The sequence below is a fragment of the Triticum aestivum genome, chromosome 2A, assembly GCF_018294505.1.
Source record: "Triticum aestivum cultivar Chinese Spring chromosome 2A, IWGSC CS RefSeq v2.1, whole genome shotgun sequence".
NCBI classification, from domain to species: domain Eukaryota; kingdom Viridiplantae; phylum Streptophyta; class Magnoliopsida; order Poales; family Poaceae; genus Triticum; species Triticum aestivum.
The window spans coordinates 719,275,622-719,288,818 of NC_057797.1; the positions used below are offsets into that span (position 1 = coordinate 719,275,622).

The 13,197-nt window shown below is 46.2% G+C and overlaps 1 long non-coding RNA gene across 1 annotated transcript; it reads right to left on the reverse strand.

Annotated features, from left to right (window-relative positions):
- Positions 1-4,458: 4,458 nt before the first annotated feature.
- On the reverse strand, positions 4,459-12,983 carry LOC123190515 (uncharacterized). Its single transcript, XR_006496370.1, has 6 exons — positions 11,684-12,983; positions 9,655-9,761; positions 7,076-7,194; positions 6,595-6,671; positions 6,237-6,503; positions 4,459-5,568 (listed from the first exon to the last, which is right to left on the reverse strand). It is a non-coding gene; the product is annotated as an uncharacterized lncRNA (long non-coding RNA).
- Between the last annotated feature and the right edge of the window lie 214 nt (positions 12,984-13,197).

The window sequence follows — 13,197 nt, forward strand, 5'->3', positions numbered from 1 at the left end:
AACCCTGCAATCAAATACAAGAAAGCTCTTGTGTCCTCGACACACCCAATATAATGGTAAATTGTATAGGTGCACGTGCACTAGTTCGACGAAGAGATGATGATACAAGTGTAGTATAGATAGTAGATGTAGATTTTTATAATCTGAAATAATAAACAATAGTAAGGTAGCAAGTGATAAAAAGTGAGCACAAACGGTATCGCAATGCTTGAAAACAAGGCATGGGGTTCATACTTTCACTAATGCAATCTCTCAACATCACTAACATAATTGAATCATATAATAATCCCTCAAAGTGCGGCAAAAAATCACTCCAAAGTCTATTCCCATCAAAGAAAGTAGGATGAAATCGTGTAGGTAATAAACCACCTTAAAGTTGCGTTTTCAATCGATCTTATGAACCATCCCAAAGTGTCACAAATAGTTCTAGAGATCGTGCTACGACAACATCATATGATATGCATCAATCAACTCTAATGTCACCTAGATACCTCAATGTCACCACGAGTATTCGCGAGTGAGACATGCATCATGTAATCTCAAATCTAAAGTATTCAATCCGATAACAAAAAGACCTCAAAGAGCAATACCCAACTCACCACAAAAGAGATAGAGGGAAGAACACCATAAGATTCAACTATATTGATAAAGCTCATGATACATCAAGATCGTACCAAATCGAGAGAGAGAGAGAGAGAGAGAGAGAGAGAGAGAGAACACATAGGTACTGGTACAAAACCCTCAACCCCAAGGATGAACAACTCACGCATCACCATGTAGGCAACAAGGATGATAAAGATGGCCTCCGTGATTGCTTCCCCCTCTGGCAGGGAGCCGGAAAAGGCCTCCAGATGAGATCGCTTCGGAATAGAGGCTTACGGCGGCAGAGTAAAAGTTTTAGGTTTCTTTCTGGGGGTTTCTCAATTTATAGGATTTTACCGAAAAAGGGTTTCCCCCGCTTTGTATACAAAGCAACCAACCGAACCAAACAGAGATAGGTGCTGGGGCGGAAGCAGCATAGACACACCCAAAAGAAACGACAGAGAAAGAGCAAAAGAAACAAATGCCGACAACGGCGGATCAACAAAAACAAAGAAGCCTCGCGATCGCTGCGCCCACCGGAATCTACCCCTAGGCTCCAAGACTCCGAAGCGTCGGCACCTATCAACACCTCCAAGAAGGATCGCGACGATGACGACGTTGCTGCCAAGGGTTTCCCCCGGTACACGACGAGGCGAGAGGCAGGGTAGCCCCCGACGCCCTCCCGGAAGGTCAGGTGACACCCTCAGGCACCACCGCGCCGGTGTCGGCCACGCCGACAGGGGTTTCCCCCGATCCCAACCCGCACCTCGGGCGCTCCGGATCCATCCACCAAACCAACCACCACCCAGCGCCAACGCGGTCATGAGGCCCCCATGCCGTCTCACCACGGCACCACGAAATGAGGACAGTGCGGCGAAGGATCAGAGCCGGGACTAGGGCATCAGCACCGTCGGCACGCGGGAGGGCCCCACCTCCATCGTCAACGACGGTAGCCGTCCGGGCGCAATAGCAGGAGCACACCAGGCCCGTGGGCCCACAGGCCCGGCCGAGCCCTCGTGGGCCCGTAAAGCTCCCGCCTTCGCGCTGCTGCCGGCACGCCATCGGCGCCGACGCCCCATATCCGAGCCGCTCCTCCTCCTCACCGCGCCGCAGACAACGAGGCCACGCCGGGGGCCGGCCCGCTAGGACCCAGATGGGGCCTGCCGGGCCCAGATCTGGGCCGGGGGCGCGACGTTGGCCACCCAGCACCACCACGCCGCCTCGCCGCCAAGGAGCAGCACCGCCACCACGTCTGCCGCCGGCCACCCCGCCGGGTCACCGGACCGCCGCCAAGCCGAGCGACACCGCCGCCGCCCCCTGCCCCGGGCCAGGAGGACGCGCGCGCGGGGAAGGGAGATCCTGCCGCCGCCGGCACCCCCCGGGCCGGAGCCGGGGGCGCCCGCCGGCGACGGCAGGGGAGAGGAAGAGCGGAGCGAGGCCGAGTGCAGCGGCGCGGGGGCCGCCCCGGCCGCCTCCCGGGGAGGCGGCGCGAGGGCGGAAGGAGGGGAGGGGGAGGAAGGGCGAGGGGAGGGAGGGCCGGATCCGGGCTGCGCGCCGGCAAGGGCGGCCGGATCCCGCCGGCGACGGGCAGGGGGAGGCGGCGGCGGCTAGGGTTGCGGGGACGGGAGCGGGTCGCGGGAGCGGCTGCCCCACTCAATGTGCCACGAGGCGTTGAGGGCCTCACATCAAAGGGAGTTACGAGGGCCCCACAAGCTCAGATGGCACTCCCGACCCCCCTAAGGCGCGCCATGTGAACTTTTTCTACCATCATTATATAACATAAACAACACCTTATTTCTCATAAAACTTCTAATGATCAAGTAGCAAACTATTCACATGTTAGATCATAAACTCTCTTGAAACTTAACAAACTATATTTTTAGTCATCAACCAATTTTAATTCATCTTAGTTTCAGAAAGGGTCTATGTAAGAGTTTTGATTTAGCAAACTCCACATACTCAACTATCATATAATCTTCCATGATTGCTGACACTAAAAGCATATTTTCAGAAGAAGAAAAAACTGTTTTCATCGGACCCAGAGGAAGACGTGGGTTATATGGAGGCTTATATCCAGTGGTAAGGAAATTGGGAGGTGACTTATTAAACCCAGGTATATATATTGAACTGGATATGTGTGCATGGATCATTCCCCACCACATGATGCTTGACAAGTGAAGAATAATTAAGGTTGGAATAGGAGAAAATATTTTGACTCTTGCTGGCGAAGGTGTGGGTGCCGCGAGCTCGCTGGATTTCAAGTTCACCATCGTTTCCGAAACATCGTTGATGCTGTGGAGATGCGAGTCTGCGAGCTTGCCGAATTGCAACTTCACCGATGTTTCTAAAACATGGCCGTGTTTCGATGTTGTTCTCGCGAAGGATGGATGCGTGTGGCGAATTGCAGCTTCGCTGATGTTTCAGAAACATGAGCAGTGTTGCGAAGGAAAGAGGAGCGAGATGAAGGATACACTGCAGGCCGTTTGATCGTGGCTGACCTGGCGATGGAGGAGGCGGCGGATAACCGGAAGTTATCACCCGACTCACCGTAGCACGGCCCATGCTAACATATATGATCATAGTGCACCGCAATAGCAGACACAAACCCTAATCCAGCTCGATCCAGTCACGCAGAAGACCTCTATTCGCACCTTGGATGGGCAAAACCAACAGACACCAACACCAAGGCCAAGCGACCTAAGCACCCTCTCAATCATGAAGCAGAAACCACATGACCGATCGATCGATCGGAACACGACCGATTACACTGTGCTCGTCCACGTACCAAGGTCAGCAAGCCATCAATGGGTTCTCTCCTCCGGCCTCTCTGTCACTCGCGATCAATCTTTAGGTTTAGGTATAGGTGTGACGCCAACCTGGAGACTCGCTCGACCGGCGTTTCTTTCGGCAAGGATCGACGCATGCATGCACATGCAAATGCATGCATTGGCATTTGCATTGCCTGTAGCTATGCCTCCTAGTCCGAACCCGTATGCGTGCTTCGTCGATTTTATTACTTGCACTGCTTGGAGTGGCGTCACGGAGCTGCACGAGATCTTCTGGCTTCTGGCATGCATGCCACGACGAAGCAGACGCACGTAGCATGCACAAGGTGGAACGCGGTAAAAAAAAACCTGTAATAAAATGCTGGACGTCACAATCGCCGGGGTAATATAAGCCAACAGGAAGCTCTAGGACTGCGCCGCGAACTGAGCGGCGCCGCCTGCAGAGGCCGGAGATGGATGGCAGGGCTGGATGAATCCATGCACGCGTGACATGAGATGGGCTTAGCGCTAGCTGGAGACGCGCTTGCATATCCCTCTGTCTCGCCGCATTGAATGGTCCCTGAGCGTCACCGCGTGAGGTGGACGCCCACACAGGAGAGGAGAGGAGAGGAGGAGAGGCTGGGGCTGGGGCTAGCCGGGCCGGATGGTCCGGCGAGCATTTACGAGGTTCATGCCTCCCTCGCATCCATGGGTCGACCGGTCACCCGACGCGACCACGCGATCGAGGCTCCACCACCGGCAGCCGGCCGCGCCGGGGAGGAGCGTCAGGGACCCACCCGGCAACGTGATCCCGGTGTTCGATCGCCGTTTCAATTCTGATGGATGGAGACCTCTCATTCGTGTCGATCATGGCGATATAGTACACAAGACAATGTCAAATCCTGATGGTCGTCACATCTCCATCAGTGTAGAAACGTATTGACGACCGGGTCGAACCGTTTACTACTAGCTCCCTCTTGGTATGAATGGAATGGACTTGTATACGTACGTTGACTCTGATCTCTTCAACTTGTTAACCTGTCCTGATTATCACCAGGAATAGGGAGGCTGCCTGACCTTGTTGGTGTGGGTATGGTCCTGACGACTCGCTCAAAGTTGGCGGCCTCAATTCTTCCTTGCATAGTTGCATGGGCGGGCCGGCATTGACTCGACTCGCTTTGATGAAACGAACAAACCGTTTCCGGGACGACTCGCATCTCCCATGCCATGCCCAGGCATGATGGACTTGTGCCTTTCTCAGTTGATGAATGGATTCGCTCGGCTGGAAGAGGTCAAGTGGTATCGCTCTCACATGATCAGTGGCTCAGTGGCAACATGAACGAATGATCAACATAGGTCGATTCACCTGACTTGATCAATTACGTACCTGTGTCAATCCCTAAACCGGAAGGTCCTCAGCTAGTACATGAGATTAATGCACGTACGTACATACACGCACGTACAGCTAGTACATGAGATCAATTACGTAAATGCATGTTGAAAGCACTACAGTGCAGCTAGTACATGAGATTAATGCAACGGCTCAACCCGTACGTACGTAAACCCCATCCCATGGCGCACGGCAAGCAGGGGCATCGGGTATCGGTCCCAGACCCGGTCACGCCCCGTGCCGCCTGCATGGACGCGCAACTCATCCTCAGCAAACCATCCATGGAAAAACACAGAACAAGGAGCAGAAACGAACGAAGAAGAAAGGGACGAACCACGCATCACACCATCGAAAGCCTGCGCTCTCTTCCACGCCGCTGGGCGTCTGGACTCTGGACCCGTCGCCGTCTTCGGCCATTGGAATTGGAATTCGCCTCGGCCGGCGACGAAAGTACACCTTTCATGACCACCACCTCAGCCCCGCACGACTCTGCGAGATCCACCGGCAGGCGGCAGCGCCTTCTTCTCATCTCATCAAGCCACCACGTAGTACAACTTTGGGGCTGCTGCGCCATCCCACGCGCACACGTACTCGCCACTGTCACCTTGCATCGATCCCCGGGAACGCGTGGACGGACGGATGGGCCCGGCGCAATGATCAAGCACCTGGCCTCCCTGCTGGCTGCTGGAGGCTGGAGGCTGGAGCAACGGGACAGGCGCACATTTACAATCATGGGCCCGCCCACAGCCACCCAGCTACGCCCGGCCAATGCCAGGTCTTTGCTTCATCAGTCTGCGTCTTCCTCTAATCTTCTTCCCTCCCTCCCTCTCTCTGCACAGCGAGAGCAAAAGGCGTTGATTAGTATCTAGTGCCATTTATTAGGGGTCAACTGCCACCCCCTCAACCAAGATCCTCCTACGAGCATGGGTTAGTACTCCCTCCGTTCCTAAATATTTGTCTTTCTAGACATTTCAAATAACTACTACATACGGATGTATGTAGACATATTTTAGAGTGTAGATTCACTCATTTTGCTATGTATGTAGTCACTTGTTGAAATGCCTAGAAAGACAAGTATTTAGGAACGGAGGGAGTAGTTGATTTCAAAACAGGTCGAGGGGAGAAACAAGAAATACAAGACCTACACCAAATTATTATGAAATACCGGCCCCCGGACCGCGCCATACCAGCTACCGGGGCACGGTAACCCGATTTCGACAGGGGAGTTTGGATCTGGCTGCCTCTTTTCACCGTTGGTTAACGCCCGGTTTCGTCGGGTCTCAGTTCAAACCCAAATTTCCCGCTCAATTTTCATACCAATGGTCATCTACTCTATACCAGGATGGCGTGTATCAACCGCCCGTATATTTTTATCAGTGGCAGTAACAAACTCACTACTAGCTGAAGAATGTAGTAGTAATTGTGCGGCACAACACAGTAAAATATGCAAGAGGCGAAGGAGCCCTATAGACAGATAAACAAACTACTTCTACTGTTACCTGTGTTACCGAGGAGCAATGGACTTGTCAGGATGTGCGTTGAGGAGGAGTTATTGCTGGCCATCCGCTACGATTTCTTCTATTAAAATCCCCCTCTTCATTTCCCCTTGTTCGATTAAGTGCAGCAGGCCCCTAGCATTTAAGCTGTGGTTCACAAATTGTTCCTACAAACACGTCCTGTCAAGAAAACGTTCTTCTCATGCCATGCCATGACATTACAGCTGACTTCAGCAGCACGGTCGATGGGACTGTCCAACTGCATAACAACTTGTCGATGCATTTACCGCGCGTAAATACTTCCACATTCTAAAGAGAAAACCCAGAATTGATTGATCCGAGGGGGCTACTGGAGGCGCACCTGATCGACGAGCGTAATTGCGAGTTATTGGCTATACCGGTACAGAAAGCTCCAGCACGTACTACACAGCCCTCCCTCTGCAGATGGAAGAATAGTTTAACATCGGTCAGAACTCAGAAGTAACTGTCCAAAAGATTTTTTTTCCTTTTCTTTTTTCTTAAACTTGGAGATTTGGGTTGATAAGATCAACTAAGCGAGTGGTTTGCAGGAGGAACACCAGCTGTAACCCGCTCACGGCACATTATGCGCGGCCGAAAAAGTCGCGCCTATATCCGCGCAGGCGAAAAACGACAGCGGAGATAGTTTATGCACATTAAGTTCGTATTTTGAGCTAAATTAAAATGATTATGCGCTTTTCATGCAAATTCTTGCCTAATCCGCTTCTTCAACTTTTTGCTCGCTTGTCGAAATTTTGCTTTCCTACATATATATGGTTGATGATAAAACTCGTAAAGGGGGAAATGGGTTAACACAGATATACCATATGCATTTACCGCACGTAAGAATTGCCACAGTCCGCGGAGAAACAAGAATTGATTGGTCCAGGGGCTACTGAAGGCGCATCTGATCGGCGGAATGCTCCAGCTCGTACAACTCCCTCTGCAGAGGAAAAGAATAGTTACATTTGTCAGAACTCAGAAGTAGCTCTCCACAAGTTATTTCTTTCTTTTTGTTTGGAATTTGATGATTTGGGTTGACAAGATCAACTAAGCGAGGGGTTTGCTGGAACACCAGCTGTAGCCCGCTCATGCGGCACATTATGCGCGGTCGACAAAATCACGCTTATATTTCTGCAGAAGAAAAACGACAGCATAAATAGTTTAATGGATATTAATTATTAAGCTCATGAAGGATAGCATTCCACGTATACTTTTTTTTTTCAATACAAGCATGTGCAGATCGAGTATGTATTCTAGGGGGCTTTCAGATGGTTTAATTAATTGTACACACTTCAATGCGTATGGTCTATTATGTGACACATAGTTAACTAAGTGTTCAATACTTACGACCTACTCCCTCCCTTTCGGTTTAAAGGGCCTATCTCAAAAAATTTGTGGCATGTAATACATTCTACTATGTGACATGTACTAGTTCATTGTCATAGCATCCACAGGTATAAGTGCTACCTACTCCTACTTGCAGGAAGGTGTATGTCTACTGACTTGAACATTCAATAGTATACAGTTGTACACGGAAATAATATTCGCAGACTAGGAAGCACAAGATCATTTAAACCTCTAGGTCAGAAATTTTATTAAGATGTCCCCTGATGGTCATTGATTACCATATGTTAACAAGCAAACTGCCTATGGGTATTAATGAACATCTATTGATAGTCTACTCCAAGAGTAAGGAACTATGTACCGGATTAAGCAACCTAGATGTACGGTATCTTTCTCCTTCAATGGACAGGCATTCAGTACCGTTTCTTTATTTGTCGAATTTTCCCTTTAATTGCATACAAATCTATACAGCTTGCCGTGCACGTATAGCAAACAGCAATGGAAATTTCCAGGTCAGGATTTGCGAGTGTGTCGTATTCGTACGCTGTGGTAGGCTAGGCATATCAATCTGTTGGAAAGAGAAACCTCCAATCAACCCTAACATTACACCACAGCGATGGTGATATCTATCCTTCACGGGCAACCAACTTGTTCGGACGGATAAATTTCTCCCTTTCAAGAATTGAAACGATGATGGAGGATAGGAATAAATCTAGAAAGTGAAACTGGTCTATTCTACACCCCACTGGGACACCCATGGCATCTCCCTCTCCATATAGATAATCCATGGACGTCGTGCATGACAAGTAGCTCCTAATTATCATGACAAATCAATTTTCCCTTTGCTGATAATGGGCTAGAACAGAAGATGTGGTTGCCTTCTCTGCCTAGCATTACTATCATTGGGGCCACAATCCTGAATTGTCAATCCTAATAACTGCTCAACAGTTCTCTCTTACTTTATATACGGCCTGTCACCTCCTAACCAACGTGTCAGTGTCACAATCAATGCAACATTATACACAACCTGGTAGTAGACCTCACAGAAACTACCACCAAATAAAGTTAACATTTGTACGTTTGCTGAATGAACTTTGGCTAAGAGTGTGTGTCATTTAAGAGCACCCTTCTGATGGTGTCATCTCACCATGGATAATCAGTTTTGATTAGATATACATGTGCAAGATATCGTCTCCTATTCCATACAAAATTATACTAGTATTATCAATAATGCCAAATTGATATTGACATGTGGCACACACCTGATCATGTATTATTATTGTGCTGGTTGAAGTAGAAGTGCAGATACCCTTTTTTTTGGTGATATAAGCTTCCTGTCCTAAAGCAGGATGGCATTTACATCAGAGGTGATTGCAGTTATTATAGTATGCCCTAGAGAGACAATGTACTGGCAGCAATACATTATGGCTATGCCTCCATGTCTCCCTCCTAGACTTTTGGGGGATCAAGCACTTCACTACGCCATTTAACATTAGTATGTGTATTAATAAGGTCCTGTGTGTGTGCATGTCATGTGCTCCTTTAAGGAATGGAATAGGATTTCAAGTCTGTGATTAAATGTTTGATGTGGTCAAAGACACCAGCCTTTAAAGAGAATCCTAACAAAAGGCACCCATGATGAACAATTTAACTTGGCAATATTTATAAGGGCTGGGCCCATGCCTGTTGTCTTAACCACTAACAGCAAAGAAGTTCCACTTTTAGGTAATTCTTTAAGGCTAAATCAGCATGACACTTGAATGTCCAGCAAACATTTGTTTTAATGCCATAAATATACTCTAGGTATCACTGTCATATTCCTTCTACTCCAGCTTTGAATTAAGTAACCCCATAACTCAAAACACTGTTCAGCTCTAAAATAGACATAGGCTCAATTAATTGGGAGGTTTATCTGCATTTTCATTCCTATTCATGTTTTACTAGTAGTTTTCCATGTTCCCTGATCACACACATGAAAGCGGAAATAAGTAATCTGCACTAGGAATCGGAAACTTTAGGTTGAAAGGAAGAAAGGCAACCCTGTTCATATGCTAACCTGATACTGAAGCTTTTCTCTCTTTGGATCTTCAGGCCTCCTTTTTCAGTACAGATCGGCTCTATTTCTCGTTCCATCACAAATCACACACAATTAAGATATATGCTCTGCAGAAAATACAAATCGTTACAGAAAATAAAATCTACCTCCTAATATACAACAGAAAAAATATAAATGAATAACTATGAGTACATGGAGTATATATTTTAATAATAGAAAAGAGAAGACCTCACTCTTACAACATCAAATACTCCACCTACTCATCTACCAAAGCACCATTAAGGCACTATATAATGAATGGTGAGTGATTTTAACACGCATCTTAACTCTTGTTTAGAGCAATCAAATCTAAGTCAGAACATCATAACAGGATCCTTTCAGCTCAACTGTATTGGGCCAGATGGCCTGGATCATAATGAACTCTCTAGACACAGAAATGTCATTTTCATTTACAAGAAAGATCAAGCTATCAAGGATCTGAGCTAGGCCTGAGCATTTGCACTATAAAGATCAATCTTCAATCCTGATCCGTTGTAAACAGACTCCACGCTAGAATCCTGTAGGTGGGGGACTAGAGAGGAAGTAACAAACAACCAAACAAAATACAGCAAAAGAAACAGTGGGCATTTATGTAGTATTGGTGGCTCCGTGCTGGCCTGGGAAGTGGCTTAACACCTTGTCTTGAATAGTGGGCCAGCTACTTGCAGAATGGGGTCAGAGAGCACCTCTCCAATGGTCCCTGGGGGCTTATCAGTACACCATTCAGTGCTCCCTTGTTACAGCCTGCGCCAATGAAGTACCAGAGTACATAGGCCAGCCTAGTATAAAGAATGCATACTGCACCAAATATATTCAAACTCGCAACCAGCATGGTGACGTTGCTCAAGATTCAGAAGGAGATCGCATAAGCATATCAACAGTATATAATGCCACTGAGATTTATTTTATCAATATATAAACTTGCAACCAGCATGGTGACATTACTCAAGATTCAGATGGAGGCCATATAAGCATATCAGCAATATATAATGCCGCTAAGATTTAATTTAGCAATTTTTGTCAACCTAGTTTCTGCTTTCTTTTTCTCTCTACAAAGACAGATCACTGCAAGATAAATACTTATGTCAAACAATGTAAAAGAATCCAATCCCCTCCTATGCAGCAGATCAAAGAAATTTAATGTTAATCTATGGTACAACGGTACATTTATAAATTTGGCAAACCCATCTGTTTCCTTGAGAATCTTCTCCAGCAGACATGAACCAATGGGAGCAGCAAATGACAAAGTACATGTCCCACTCATGAAACAACACTATTTTGGCATCTCTGCGTGCAAAATATGCATGCCAAATAGCCAATCAGACATTATTCAGAAGTTTCAGATTACCACATTCTACGTAGATATGTTGATCCTAGTGATGCACTTGCAGGTTCCATTCAAGTGAGCAATTTACAAAATGGTTCCAGTCACACCAGAAATATCTATACAACTATTTGGTAGCTCGTCTTTTCTGAATACCCACAAAGAAGTTTTTAGACCATCTACATAGCAAATTAACAGTCTGCAATATACTAAACTTATCTATACACAGTACAATGCATGACAAATTCAGCATGAGTAACATTTTTTCCACGGAAGGAGTACAAGTAGCATTGTTTTCATTCTAATTGTGATTCGCTAGTCGATTATCATGGCGATAAAAAATCATCCTATTAGACCTCTTCAACTTCGTACCAATCGGGCGCTTCCACTAGTTGCCAAATTTCTTTTAAGGTAAACAGGACCTGCTCGATTCAGTAGGCTGGCAGAGGATTCCTAATTCTAACATCATGTTAAAAAAATTGCAGAGTAGATCACTCAAAGATTATAACAATAGCAGACAAAGATGCGCCCTAACATCATAAACGAGTTCAGGGTATACATAACTAAAAAAGTTTCAGGATAGAAGTCTACCATACTGGACACATGAGATACTGGAACAATGCAGTTTGAATGTATGGAAAATTCCTAATTCCTACAACCCATTACCTTGTACAAAGATCTCCAAATTAGATCACTTTTCCAGCAAATCAAAGCTTCAGGCCAATGCGCCGCATCTCATGACTAAAACTGCTAGACAATGAATTAGGACAGAAGATTCTACCATCAGGTGGCAATGGCATGAATAGGTGAACACATCAAAGGCAAAACCATGACCATAAACCTCCAAAATGCAGTGTGTGAGCAAAGCGGGCACCAGCATATATATTGATGTGGCCAATATGTTGAAATTTTTTAGAAGTGTAATTGCACCATCAGAAGTTGCTTCAACACACAATTTGTATGACTGCAGAAGAAATTAGAAAGATACAGCTACATTCCCAAGCCCTCATCAACGCAGAAGATGAACCAAAGTTCTCCTCCAAGGGAACCTCTGCAGAAGCCGCAGCTACATCGAAAACCACTCAAAGATTAGAGCAATAGCTAGACATTATTCAGAAGTTTCAGATTGCCACATTCTACGGAGAGATGTTGATCCTAGTGATGCACTTGAAGGTTCCATTTAAGTGAGCAATTTACAAAATGGTTCCAGTCACACCAGAAATAACTATAGAACTATTTGGTGGTTCGCCTTTTCTGAATACCCACAAAGAAGTTTTTAGACCATCTACATAGCAAATTAACAATCTGCAATATACTAAACTTATCTATACACAGTACAATGCACGGCAAATTCAGTATGAGTAACAATTTTTTCACGGAAGGAGTACAAGTAGCATCATTTTCATTCTAATTGTGATTCACTAGTGGATTATCATGGCGATAAAAAATCATCCTATTAGACCTCTTCAACTTCATACCAATTGGGCGCTTCCACTAGTTGCCAAATTTCTTGAAGGTAAACAGGACCTGCTTGATTCAGTAGGCTGGCAGAGGATTCCTAATTCTAACATCATGTTAAAAAAAAATGCAGAGTAGACCACTCAAAGATTATAACAATAGCAGACAAAGATGCGCCCTAACATCATAAACGAGTTCGGCGTATACATAACTAACAGAAATTCAGGATAGAAGTCTACCATACTGGACACATGAGATACTGGAAGAATGCAGTTTGACTGTATGGAGAATTCCTAATTCCAACCCATTACCTTGTAAAAAGATCTCCAAATTTCATCACCTTTCCAGCCAATCAAAGCTTCAGGCCAATGCCCCGCATCTCATGACTAAAACTGCTAGACAATGAGTTAGGAACATAAGATTCTACCATCAGGTGGCAATGGAATGAATAGGTGAACACATCGAAGGCAAAACCATGACCATAAATCTCCAAAATGCAGTGTGTGAGCAAAGGGGGCACCAGCATTATATTTTGATATGGCGAATATGTTGAAATTTTTTAGAGTGTAATTGCACCATCAGAAGTTGCTTCAACACACAATTTGTATGACTGGAGAAGAAATTAGAAAGATACAGCTACATTCCCAAGCCCTCATCAACGCAGAAGATGAACCAAAGTTCTCCTTCGAGGGAATCTCTGCAGAAGCCGCAGCGACATCGAA